The sequence below is a fragment of the Choloepus didactylus genome, chromosome 15 (genome assembly GCF_015220235.1).
Source record: "Choloepus didactylus isolate mChoDid1 chromosome 15, mChoDid1.pri, whole genome shotgun sequence".
NCBI classification, from domain to species: domain Eukaryota; kingdom Metazoa; phylum Chordata; class Mammalia; order Pilosa; family Megalonychidae; genus Choloepus; species Choloepus didactylus.
In genome coordinates this window covers 62,466,584-62,479,420 of record NC_051321.1, presented here as the reverse complement: position 1 = coordinate 62,479,420, position 12,837 = coordinate 62,466,584, and positions in this window count along the sequence as shown.

The window sequence follows — 12,837 nt, the reverse complement described above, 5'->3', positions numbered from 1 at the left end:
AGTCACTCCATTCAACTTCAACTTCTTCAACCACCAGTGATCCCACACCTTTCCATTCAATATTATTTTTCACCAAAACTGTTTCCATCTGCAATTCTTTCTCCCTATTCTAGAAGGAGTCAACATTGAACAATGTATTGTAATCATGATATGATTTCCATGCTTAAGAAAACTTTGGTCACTTCTCATTGTTCTTGGGACAAAGTCCAAGATTTATATAGCATGACTCATGGGAGTCTGAAATATTTGATACTCTGACAGAGTTGTTTGCATTTTCAACTTATTGGCTATTTTTTTAAAAAGCCAGATTCTTTAAATAATAATTATAATTAATATTGAATGTAATCTAATTATCATGCAATATACAACTAGGAAGACAATTTACAATTAGCAAAAAGTAAACATTTGTAACATAACTTGAAAATATGTTGAGTATAAGAGTGACTTCCTACAAAATGGAATATTAATTTGGCTAAAAAAATAGTTCTATGTTTGTTAAAATTATACATAATTAAGCAGAAACAGACACACATATGTGTCTCTGTAGTATACCTGATTTTTTTCAGAACATGTATGTTTTACATCCTATCTAGTGGAGTAAAGATTTTGTCATATTATTAGTTGCCATGTTGATGGAGATAATCAAATTTGTTTTGGAGTGATGATAAACTACAGTAATTCTTTCTGAAGACTTGCATGTGTTTAAGAATGTTTCTCTATATCTCTTTCTGAATCTCTGTATTCAACCAAACCATGTGTAAGTGATATTTTTGGTAAACAATAGGTGTTTTATAAATTTGATTCCCAACATTTGTAGGTAAAACATTTGGAATTTTTCCTCCCTTGACAAGTATCTTTAAACCAAATTGATTAAATGGATAGCTGTTTAGAATTCATGTATGAACCTGTCAGACATCCTGATAAGATGAGATGGTAATGAGAAAGTGCTTATGCAATTTTTCTGGTCCTGGAAATAGATGTTTTTAGAAAATATTTATAAACTTATCATCAAATATTCAGGTCCATCAAGGACAGAAGTGAGAACATTTGCTTTGCTGTTTTATGTGTCTTGTCGGTCTTATGCTAGCCCAAAAAGTAGTGTCTATAAACAGTATAATTTCCCTCTTGCCTGAATAACAGAAATCAACTGCATACTCTGTTTTTTTGCATGAAGCTCTGTAAAAATAGTGTTCATTACTTATAGTTATCTCAATCCTCACCATTTTAAATTCAATTTTATTGAGATATATTCATATACCAAACAATCATCCATGGTGTAGTCACTTGTTCACAGTACAATTATATAGTTGTGCATTCATCACCAGAATCAATTTTTGAACATTTTCATTACCATATATAAAAAGAATAAGAAAGTTAAAGTAAAAAAGAACATCTGAAATATCCCATACTCTTCATCCCTCCCTATTATTCATTTACTTTTTGTCCTAATTTTTCTATTCATCTGTCCATACACTGTATAAAGAGAGTGTGAGCCACAAAGTTTTCACAATCACACAGTCACACCATGTAAGCTATACACTTATACAATCATCTTCAAGAATAAAGGCTACTGGGTTGCAGTTCAACAGTTTCAGATGTTTCCCTCCAGCTATTCCAATACACTAAAAAGTACAAAGGGATATCTATATAATGCATAAGAATAACTTCCAGAATGAACTTTTGACTCTATCTAAGCTCTCTCCACCACTGAAACTTTATTTTATTCCATTTATCTTCCTCCTTTACATCCAAGAAGGCTTTCTCATTCCCATAATGCCAGAGCCAAGCTCATCCCCACTAGTCTTATCCCATATTGTCAGGGAGACCTATACCCCTGGGAGTCCTGTCCCACATAGGGGGGAGTGCAGTGAGTTTACCTGCAGAGTTGCCTTACAGAGAGAGGCCAAATCTGAACAATGAAAGAGGTTCTCTGGTGGTGACACTTAGGCACCATTTGAAGTAAGCTTAGCCTCTCTTTTGCAGCAATAAGCCTCACAAGGGCAAGCCCCAAGATCACGAGCTTGGCCTTCCATTTTGGCAGTCCCCAATGCTTGCAATAATATCATCAATTCCCCAGGTGTGGAAATTTAATATACTACAATCCCCCCAGTCCCTCAAGGGGGCTTTGCAAATACATTTTTATTCTCTGCCCAAATTACTCTGGGATGTATTGGGGCTCCACACTAGCCTGTACAAACCAACCAGATTTCACTCCCTATTCAATGTACCATGTAATCATTTTGTTTGAATACACTGACCATAGAAGTTAAATCATATAGTGTATTACAAACAATATAGATTTTGCACCTAGTAAATGTCTCTTCCTTTGGTCTTACAGAGAAGTTGAAGATTTAAAAACACTGTCAATATCATCCTTTACCCTTCAGTCTGATTTACATTAGTCCTAATCAAGTCCATTTTGTTCATATCTCTAATTGAAATCTGATTTCTTTTTTTCAGACTGCTTAATATTTACTGTATGGGTCAATGCTGACATTTATAGCTGCAGGGCTCTGGCTCTGAGTCTCAGGTGTCACACAGATACCCAAAATTTCAGGGACAGACCAGGTTATACACAAAGAACTCAGCATCTCATAATTTAGAAATAACCAATACAACTCAGGAATAGATGTAACGGCTGTAAGAGCTTACAATCTAGGAACCTTTACAATAAGCCTTCCCCTAATAACCTGTGTTCCCAGGCTCAGGTCTCAGAGTTTGGACATTATAGTTAACCCATATTCATGAGGCATTATAATGTTTTTTTTCTTTTCATTTCTAGTTTATTTCATCTAACATACTGTCTTCAATGTCCATTCACCTCTCAATTTCACTCCTTCTTTTAGCAGTTCAGTACTCACTCCATTGTATGGATACACCATAATTCACCATTCCATTCATTAGTTGATGTACCCTTAGGCCACCTCCATCCACTGCAAATCGTAAATACTGATACCATAAACCCCATTGTGCAAATGTCCATTCATGTCCCTCTTTTCAGTTCTTCAAAGACCCAATAACTGGGTTGCAGGACCATATGGCAACCCCATGTTTAACTTCTTGTGGAACCACCACAGTGCCCTCCAGATGGGCTACATCATTCTACTTCCCAATGGTTATTAGTTACATCCCTTTCTCCAGATTTTCTCCAGCATTTATATCAATCTGTTTATTTTTTAGATAGTTTTATTCATGCACCATACATTCCATCCTAAGTAAGTCATCAGTGGTTCCCTGTATAATCATATAGTTATGCATTCACCACCACTATCTGTATAAGGACATTTCCATTTCTTCCACAAAGAAAAAGAGGCAAAAAAAGTAAAAAGACAAAAGAAAAAAAAGAAAGAAAAAATTGACAACTAAAAAGCAACAAAGAAAAGATAAAAATTAAAATAAAATACAATAAAAAAGTCAGACAGCAATATCAATGCCAAGGATCCCATACCCCTCCCTTACATTCCCCTCTTATATGCATTTAGCTCTGGTATATTACATTTGTTACAATTACAGGAAGCATATTAAAATGTTACTGTTAACTATAGACTCTAGTTTGCATTGATTGTCTTTTTCCCCAATACCACCCTCTTTTTAACACCTTGCAAAGTTGACATTAATTTGTTCTCCCTCATATAAAAACCTATTTGTACATTTTATCACAATCATTGACTACTCAAGGTTTCACTAACTTATACAGTCCCAGTCTTGATCCTCTATCTTTCCTTCTGGTGTCCTACATGTCCCTAACCTTCTTCTTTCAACCTTACTCACAATCATCTTTGTTCAGTGTACTTATATTATTAGGCTACTACCACCCAAAATTGTGCTGAAAACCTCTCTCTCCTGTCTTTTCCTATCTATCAGCAGTGTTCCCTTTAGAATTTCCTGTAGAACAGGTATGTTGCTCACAAATTCTCTCATTATCTGTTTGAAAATATTTTAAACTCTCCCTCACATTTGAAGGACAGTTTTGTCAGAAATAAAATTCTTGGTTGGAGGTTTTTCTCTTTCAATATCTTAAATATATCATAACACTACCTTCTTGCCTTCATGGTTTCTGCTGAGAAATCCATGAATAGTCTTATTGAGCTTCCCTTGTATATGATGGATTGCTTTTCTCTTGCTGCATCCAGAATTCTCTCTTTGTCTTTGACATTTGATAATCTGATTATTAAATGTCTTGGCATAGGTCTATTTGGATGTGTTCTGTTTGGGGTACGCTGTGCTTCTTGTATCTGTAATGTTATGTCTTTCATAAGAGATGAGAAATTTTCAGTGATTATTTCCTCCATTATTGTTTCTGCCTCCTTCCCTTCTCTTCTCCTTCTGGGACACCTATGACACAAACATTCATGCACTTCATGTTGCTATTCAGTTCCCTGTGACATTGCTCATATTTTCCCATCTTTTCCCTATCTATTCTTTTGTGTGTAGGATTTCAGCTGTCCTGTCCTCCAGTTCATGAATCTTTTCTACTGCCTCTTGAAATCTGCTGTTGTATGTCTCCATTGTGTTTTTCATATCTTGTGTTGTGACTTTCATTCCCATAAGTTCTGCCAATTGTTTTTTTTTTCAAACTTTCAAGTTTCTTCCTTATGTTCACCCAATATTTTCTTTCTGTCCTTCATCACTTTTGCCATATCTTCCTTCAACTCCTTGATATGATTTTTGAATTAAATTTGCATATTTATTTGAAGATCTTTAATTAGTTGTTTCAACTCCTGTATCTCAGTTGAAGTGTAAGTTTGTTCCTTTGACTGGGCCATATCTTCATTTTTCCTAGTGTGATTTGTAATTTTCTGTTGTCTAGGCATCTGGTTTCCTTGATTACCCCCAATCAGATTTTCCCAGACCAGATGAGCTCAGGTATCAGAAGGATGCTGTATTTAATGTCAGGTTTCCCTGAGGGTGAGACCTAGAAGACTGACAGACTTTCCTGTGAATCCTCTAGACTGTGCTTTTCCTATCCTGCCCAGCAGGTGGCACTTGTCAGCCCACAGCTCCCCACTGGTGTAAAGAGGTATGGTACTTTTAATTCTCAGTGGACCCTGTCCTGGCCAGGGGCCAAGGGTGTCAGAAGTCAAGCTAAGGTTGTTTCTGGATTTTTTTTTCTCCCCAGGCCGTGGGTTCTGAATTCTCTGTGGGAGGGCCACCACTTGAGCTGGGCCCCACCCCCCTTTTCTTAGGGATGATACACCATTTAGGAAGTTATCTTCTCCACTTGAATTCCTCCTTTGTCTCTCTGACTCTGTTAACTCCACCCTTGCCTGGGTCAGCACTGACAACTGAAAATGCCTGAGGGTTTCTCTAATGAGCTACTTAGGTGAGAGAAATAAAAGGAAAAAGAGAGAAAGCCCTTTTACAGAGCCAGTTCCCAGTCCCCTAGTTTCACTAGTCAACCAGTGTTGGTACCCAGTTCTCTCTGCTCCCCTTTCTTAGGACACAGCTGTTTTCCAGTTTCTGAGCTCAGCCATTTCCAAAAGCCTCTGATTTTATTTATTTATTTATTTATTTATGTTTCTGTTAGCCCTGCTACCTCTCTGCTGGGAGGAACCTCTGGTTCCTTTGCTGCTTTGTCCAGAATTATCTTCTTGTAGCTTGTAACAATTAATTTGTTAATTAAAACTGCAGTTGGAGGTTGGTTGTGTTACTTTTCATATAATTTGTTTCTTTTTTCCACATGGAAGTGTTTCAGCTAAGCCTGCCATGCCTGTGGGGGAGGGGACCCGCTCCACAGTTTGGGGAGCTTTACTTACAATTCTGTGCTGTGATCCTAGTCGTTTCACCCATTTCAGGCTGGTGTATGATGTGTGCCCAGTCACAGATGTCTCCCAACAGTTGTTCCAAATTATTTACTAGTTGTTCCTGGTTATTTACTGGTTGCTTTAGAGGACTAACTAACTTCCACACCTCTCTATGCCACCATCTTGCCCCATCTCCCCCTCGCCATTTTAACTTTAATATTGCTTTGTAGGTGATGTGAGTCTGATATATGCATTGTAACATTATTAGTGAAGATAGATAATAATTGCATGTTTAAATACTTGAGTTTATAATTATATGTTTACTTTATCTCAGTTAATAACATTGTTGATGACATGCTTAGATATTAAGACAAATAAAATTAGTTTTCCAAATTTGAACATCACCTTCATAATATTTATTGACCTTGTATTTAACTGAATTTGCAATAATGAATATAACAAAATAGCAAAAAGTAGAATTTGTCACTTGTAATAAACAATATTGGCTTTCTCATCTACACGAATATATAAATAGTATTTAATGAATATGGAATGACTTTAAGTTATAACCAAAAAATTAATCTGAGCATATTAATAATAGCAACCAAGTGCTGCATGTAAATCTTCACAGAGGAGATAAATGCAAATATGAGAAATTAATAATAAAAGGAGAAACCAGCAAATATGGATTCCTATAACATCTGATTTTCAAAATTGTAGGAAAACTAATTCTCTGAGGAGAAAATCACCTTCAAACCTATATTTTTAATACTTATCTACAAACAAATGCAGGATGAGACAGACACAGGGAAATAATGTGATCTAAGAAAGCCTTCTCTGAGATTTCCATTGCTCCTATTATTTTGCCTATAGCAATGACAGTTTATTTCATTCATAGCATTAATATGTATGAATAAATAGACTGTGAGTACAAATGCCAGAATAAACAAGACTGCTGTGATGACATCGAAACATAATCTTTAGGCAAACATAAGGCAATTAGTGTAAAACAAAGCATTTGAAAAAGTAGATTCATCAAGAACTTGCATCAGTCATTAAATATACAAGGAAATACAACTGTTGGTTCTACTCAAAGACAATAAATCCTGACAGAGTTTAGGCTTTTGAAGTCAACTATGCTTATTTCTAATAAAATCTTATTTCAAAGTTAAACTTTTAACTGTGTCTGCTTCTATTAAAATTTCAGTTGTTAATTAAAAATTAGCAGCTCTCACCAATTATCTTTGAATGACATTAATTATTTCTCATGTTTCTACATGATTTATCTGACAAATTACCACAATACACTGTAATTTTTAAAATTATTTTCTACTTTTTTTCCTTTTAAACACAAGCATAAACCTTATTAACCTTTCTCAGTTATCAACAAGGAAAGCCAATTAAAATGAGTATAAGTGAATGAGAGAAGTAAGAAACCACAAAATAAAGTAAAAGAATTTATAAAACAAATAAATGGGGAAATTTTTTTTTAAAGTTAGAGTTTGCATGTATGTTAATCTAATATCGCAGCTAATATGTGTTGAGAATATGCCATCATATCATAAACTTATTTTTTGAGTCATATAAATCACATTGCTGACCTGTGCATTTTTCCTGAGAATATGCAATTGAGATGTGAGCATAGGGCCAGCATCACCATTGCTATGGTTTTTAAGAAGGATCTCTGTGACTGCAAGAACAAGAGAGATGAAAGGTCTTCTAAGGAAGTGTAATTGATTCATGTCCCAGAATTTGATCCTTATGTTTGTCATTTAAAAAAAAAATGGATTTGATCTCTCTGGAGCAAGTTTATATAAGCCAAAAATCACAAGATTTACAAGAGATGGACATATAGACTAGAAGCTGCATTTTTTGATTTTTTGTGTGTGTTTGCTTTTTTTTGGTTACAATGAGAAAAACAATATTGTCAAACAATATTGCAATGCTCAGGGCAGCAGGACTGGTATCTCCCCAGTGTCACAACTACTAAGGAAGGAAATGCATAGGGTTGTTTTCAGAGAATGAAATTAGAGATGGGAGCTAAAGGTTGATTACCCTTCCTATTGGAATCATTGACATATGATATTCAAATACAATCACCTTTGCTCAGGAGTATCCTTTTACATGGAATTGTGATGCCCCTAAAGATGCTGAGTACCCTCTCCCTTGAGAAAGTGGGAGATAAGCCTTCAACATCTTGCTTTAAATTCCCCTTTATCTAGATTCCATATTGACCATATAATTTTTCTAAAATTTTTCCTGTGTGTATTATAATAAGATTATACATCCAATTTCTCATTTATTCCAGTCATGCTTTTTGGTTTAGGAAACTGGAGTTCTTAGATTTCTGCAGTTGTAGATTGACTTTTTTCTTTTTTCTTGTTACGGGATGGGGAGAACATTTTTGTTTGGTTCTTATTTCATCTTTGCACAGAATTTGGAACTAATCTGATTTCTGAAGTCCAACCCAGGCAATATCCATCAATACAGAACTAAGAAATATAACCAACTGTGGCTTATTCTTTAAATGGGCACAACAAAATAACTGATAAAGGGTGATTCCTCTCATATGGCAATTTGTCAGGGTTTATGATTCTTCCATCAACAGCAAAAGAATCTAAAGCAATCACGTGGAATTTGTTACCTTAAAATAAAATGCAGTAAGACAAAAAAATGGGTAAACAAAAAATAAATAAATAAAAGATATTTGTTCTGTGTAAAAAGGAAACCCTGTGAGTGGCACAGACTTCCTGCTATTTCCAATCATTTAATGGTCTCTGCTATTTATTTTTAAACCAGAGCCATATATGATAACAATTCAAACAATGGAATCAAGCCCAGTTCTACACTTGATTAAATTTTTTTTTATTATTATTTTTATGACCATTAGCCTTCAAGATTGTAGAAAATACCAAAGTTGACACAGACTTATTTCCCACTTTAGAGGGAAGAAAATAGTCCAGGATACCACAACTAATACAAATAAACAGATGATTGGGACATGATTCATTCTGATAATATTTTCATCCTCTTTCAACTTTTTGTGTGCTAACTATAGATAGCTAATCTGCTAGTAGTGAAAGTTGGTATTTATTTATATTTTGTGTTCTAGGCATTACTTGAAGTACTTTAAGAATACTATCTCATTTTATCCCAACAGTAAGTCACTGAGATAGGTACTTTCATCATGCCCATATTACAAAAGGTAAAATTAAAACAGTGATTTTTAAGATGTGTCAAAATCATACAGCTAATAAGTATTAACGATGAGATGAGATTTGAACCTGGAGTCCTGTTGCCAAAACATTAGCCACTTGCTCATTGAAGCAAGGTACTTAATTAGCTTAATTTTCAGAGGCTATCTATATTCTGGAGTTCTGAGGAGGAACTTGCTATTGTCCACAAGCAATTATTTCAAAAGGAAAATATAAGAAATATTTTTATTTAAAAAAAATATATTAATAATTTTGTAAAGGTTTCAGTTTTTCTCAGTGAATATCACTGAGAATTACTCGGAATTGAACAAAGACATAAATTGAGAACTATTAGAAGTTCACCAAATTACAGCCAAATATAACAAAATCAATACCTATTGAAACTATAAGAACAAAGAGAAAATATCAAAACACAAAATACAAAGTAATGGAAATTAGGCCCAAAGCAGACTTTTCAGTAGCAACAATGGAAGACTGAATACAGAATAATTATCAAACATAAAATGTGTACACAATGAAACTGTCTTTCCAAAACTAGTGGATAGTAAAGACATATTCAGAAGAAACAAAATAGTACAGAGAATATCAGCAGATTTTCACTAAAAGATCTAAAGGAATAAGGAAAATGATCCAAGGGTCAAAGCCTGAGATTCAAGAAGAAACAAAAAACAGATATATTAGTAAATATGTTGGTATATATAAAAATGTTTTTTAATAAAATGATAGTATTTAATTTCTGTGACTATGAAATGAAAAGTGGAACAAAATACCAAAAACAAAAAAAAAAAAATGCAAGATAGGTTTAATCAGAGATAGAGTTCTAAGTTCTTTCACTTTGGGAGGAGAATGGTTAAGATAGATGCTTCAAGTTAAACAAATATGATAACTTTTAACAAGTAACCACTGACAGAAACCCAAAAAATGTATGATTTCCAAAGTAGTATCAGGGAAATGAGTACTACAAAAAAAAAAAAAAATATTCCAAGACGGCGAGATAGGAGCACACAAATTTGATAAAAGTGATTCTAAGTGAAAGCACTATATAAAATGATATTTATTGTTCCAAATATATCAATAATAAAAATAAATTCAGATAGATCAATTGAGTATCTAAATGCCAGTAGTTGCAAGGTGGTAAAAAATATATTCTCTCCATTTAATGTTTACCAGGGATACCTCAAACATAGGATACAGAAATTAAGAGTAGACCTAGAAAAGAAATTGACATATTTATCACAGCATTTAAAAATTTCAACACATATATCACAATAAATGATAGGTAATGCAAATATTAGTAGGACTATAGATGACTTGAAGAATAAAATAAACTTGATTAAATTCATCCTTTTTCCCAAATTAGAATATGCACAGTTTTTTCAAGTACACATAAAATATTCATGAGAATTTATTTCATGAGCTATGTCTTTATGCTTTACCTGCCCCAAATCTCTAGAATTTTGCATTAGGCCATAAATTAAATAGCAATATATTAAGTTCCAAAAAGGCATCTATTTGCAGTGAAATTATTTTGAAAAGTGGAGGAGTGATAAACACAAAATTCCAAAATTTATTTGATATAGAGGGAAGGCAGAAGCTTCAAAGGGCATTTGATTTTTGAAACTTACTTGAAATGTCATGCTTCTTGAGCTGAGTTGTGACTCATAAGTGTTTGTATTTTATAGCATATATTTATTGTTTGTACATATATACATAAATAGAAAGATAGACAGCTAGATGATAGACAATTGGAAAGGAGTAAGCATGGCTAGGTGTCAGTCAATATTCTCACTATCCATGTTCTGAAGAAGCCAGTCTTGTTCAACACAGATACTGAAACTGTAAATCAGGGGTTTCATGTTTTTACTTTATTTTTTTTAAGTAGTTTCCTTGTGAAAGGAGACTATTTTTATATGTTGGCACTCTTTTTTATTCTCAATAAGTTTTCTTTGCCCTTTTCCCACTTCTATCCAGAATGATGAATTGCCTTATGCATTGGAGGATATCACTCAAAAATACAAAGTATAAAACTTATCAATTATTGCCATTCGTGATTCAGAACAGAAATGTGAAAATTGTGAGAGAAGCATAATTCTCAAGGAAACATTTTGAGTTACAAAAGCCACAGCATGGCTGTGGACATGAGTGTATATTATTAACTAAAACTAAGCATAGAAGAATGTTTGATTACTAAGAGTTACTTTGCTCACTACCATAGAGAAAGGATAGAGAAAGCAGAGACTGATGGAAAGAAAGGAGTTAATCATTTGTGTGTTTACCTAGGAAAGAGGCTTCTGATTTGCTGTACCAGGGTTAGTTCCTTGGGTAGAGGAGTGAGCATAAGAACAGAATTCCCAGGTTGTTTGGGGGATTCTTGAGTATGGAGTCTATGATAGGTGGATTCTTGAAGAAAAGCTTCATATACTTTAAACCCTCTGGGAATGGTAAGTAGAAAAGACAATATAACCTATAAAGGTATGGAGAGTTTTTAAGAGAATCTTTCCTGCATTCCCAGAGACATGCAAGAAGACAAGGAAACAGTTTCCTTGACCTGACCCACAGTGGGGCCTGGAAATATTTGAGAAAGTATAGTATCAAAAGTAGCCATAGTAATAAGGAAAAAATATGTAACCACAGAGTTGAGGTCAACAGTGTACAGATGTGAACTACATGGGAGTCATGAACTAAGAACTGACTGTAACTTGGATGCCCAGCAGATGCCAGCATTTATCACAATAAAAAAAAGATGCCCACTTTGTAAGCCAACCCTACCACAGAAATTAGATTTGATCCCTAAAAGAGGGAATGTCATGAGAGTGGATTCTTGGGTACACTAAAAAATAACTCATATGGTTACTTCCTTCTGGTAGGATAAAGGCTTGAATTATAAGTGAATTTCAATTAATGAAAAGTGGAAAACACAGTTAATATTTCTTAAAAGCCAAGTTTGCTGCCTGAGAATATTTATGCCCATATAATGGAACTTGATGCATAGAAAATCTGTTTGTTACACTTCCCATCTATGAACAAAGCCTTATAATAATTTCCTCTTCCTTGTGTCTGTAGGTTGTTATGAAGATTAGTAAGAAAAATGAAAATATAAGTGCTTAGTCTAGCTAATGACTTCTTCATTGGAATGTGATTGTTGGATGAACTTTCATTGATGTTTTTGCCCCCCAAAAATAGAGGCTAAAGAACAATTGCATCACCCCAAAAAGAAACTCCGTACCTCACTGCACACTTTCCCTAGCCATTGATAACCTCTAATCTAATTTTTGGTATGTGTATACCAAAATTTGTTGATCTGTTTATCAGTTGATTCACATTTGGATTATTTCCCCTTTTAGTCTCTTATGAATAATGCTGCTATGAACATCTGTGTACAAGCTTTTGTTTGAACACCTGTTTCAATTCTCTTGGGTATACAACTATGAGTAAATTTGCCGGGTCATATAGTAATTCCATGTTTAACTTTTGGAACAACATTCCCACAATGGCTGTACCATTTTACAGTTTTACATTCAAATCAGCAAAATATGAGGGTTTCAATTTCTCTATATCCTTATCATACCTATTACTTTCCTTTTATATTTATATATAGCCATCCTAGTGGGTATGAAGTGGTATTTAATCATGGTTTTGATTTGCATTTCCTTAAAGAATGATGTCAACTATCTTTTCAGGTGCTTGTTGGTCATTTCCATTTTTGGGTGAAATATTTATTTGGGTCCTTTGGCCATTTTTAAATTGTGTTGTTTTTCCTTTTGTTGTTGAGTGGTAAGAGTTCAGGATTCTAGATATGAGATGCTTATCATACATATGCATTGCGAATGTTTTCTCTCTTTCTGTGGGTTATATGCTTTAATGTCCTTTAATGCATG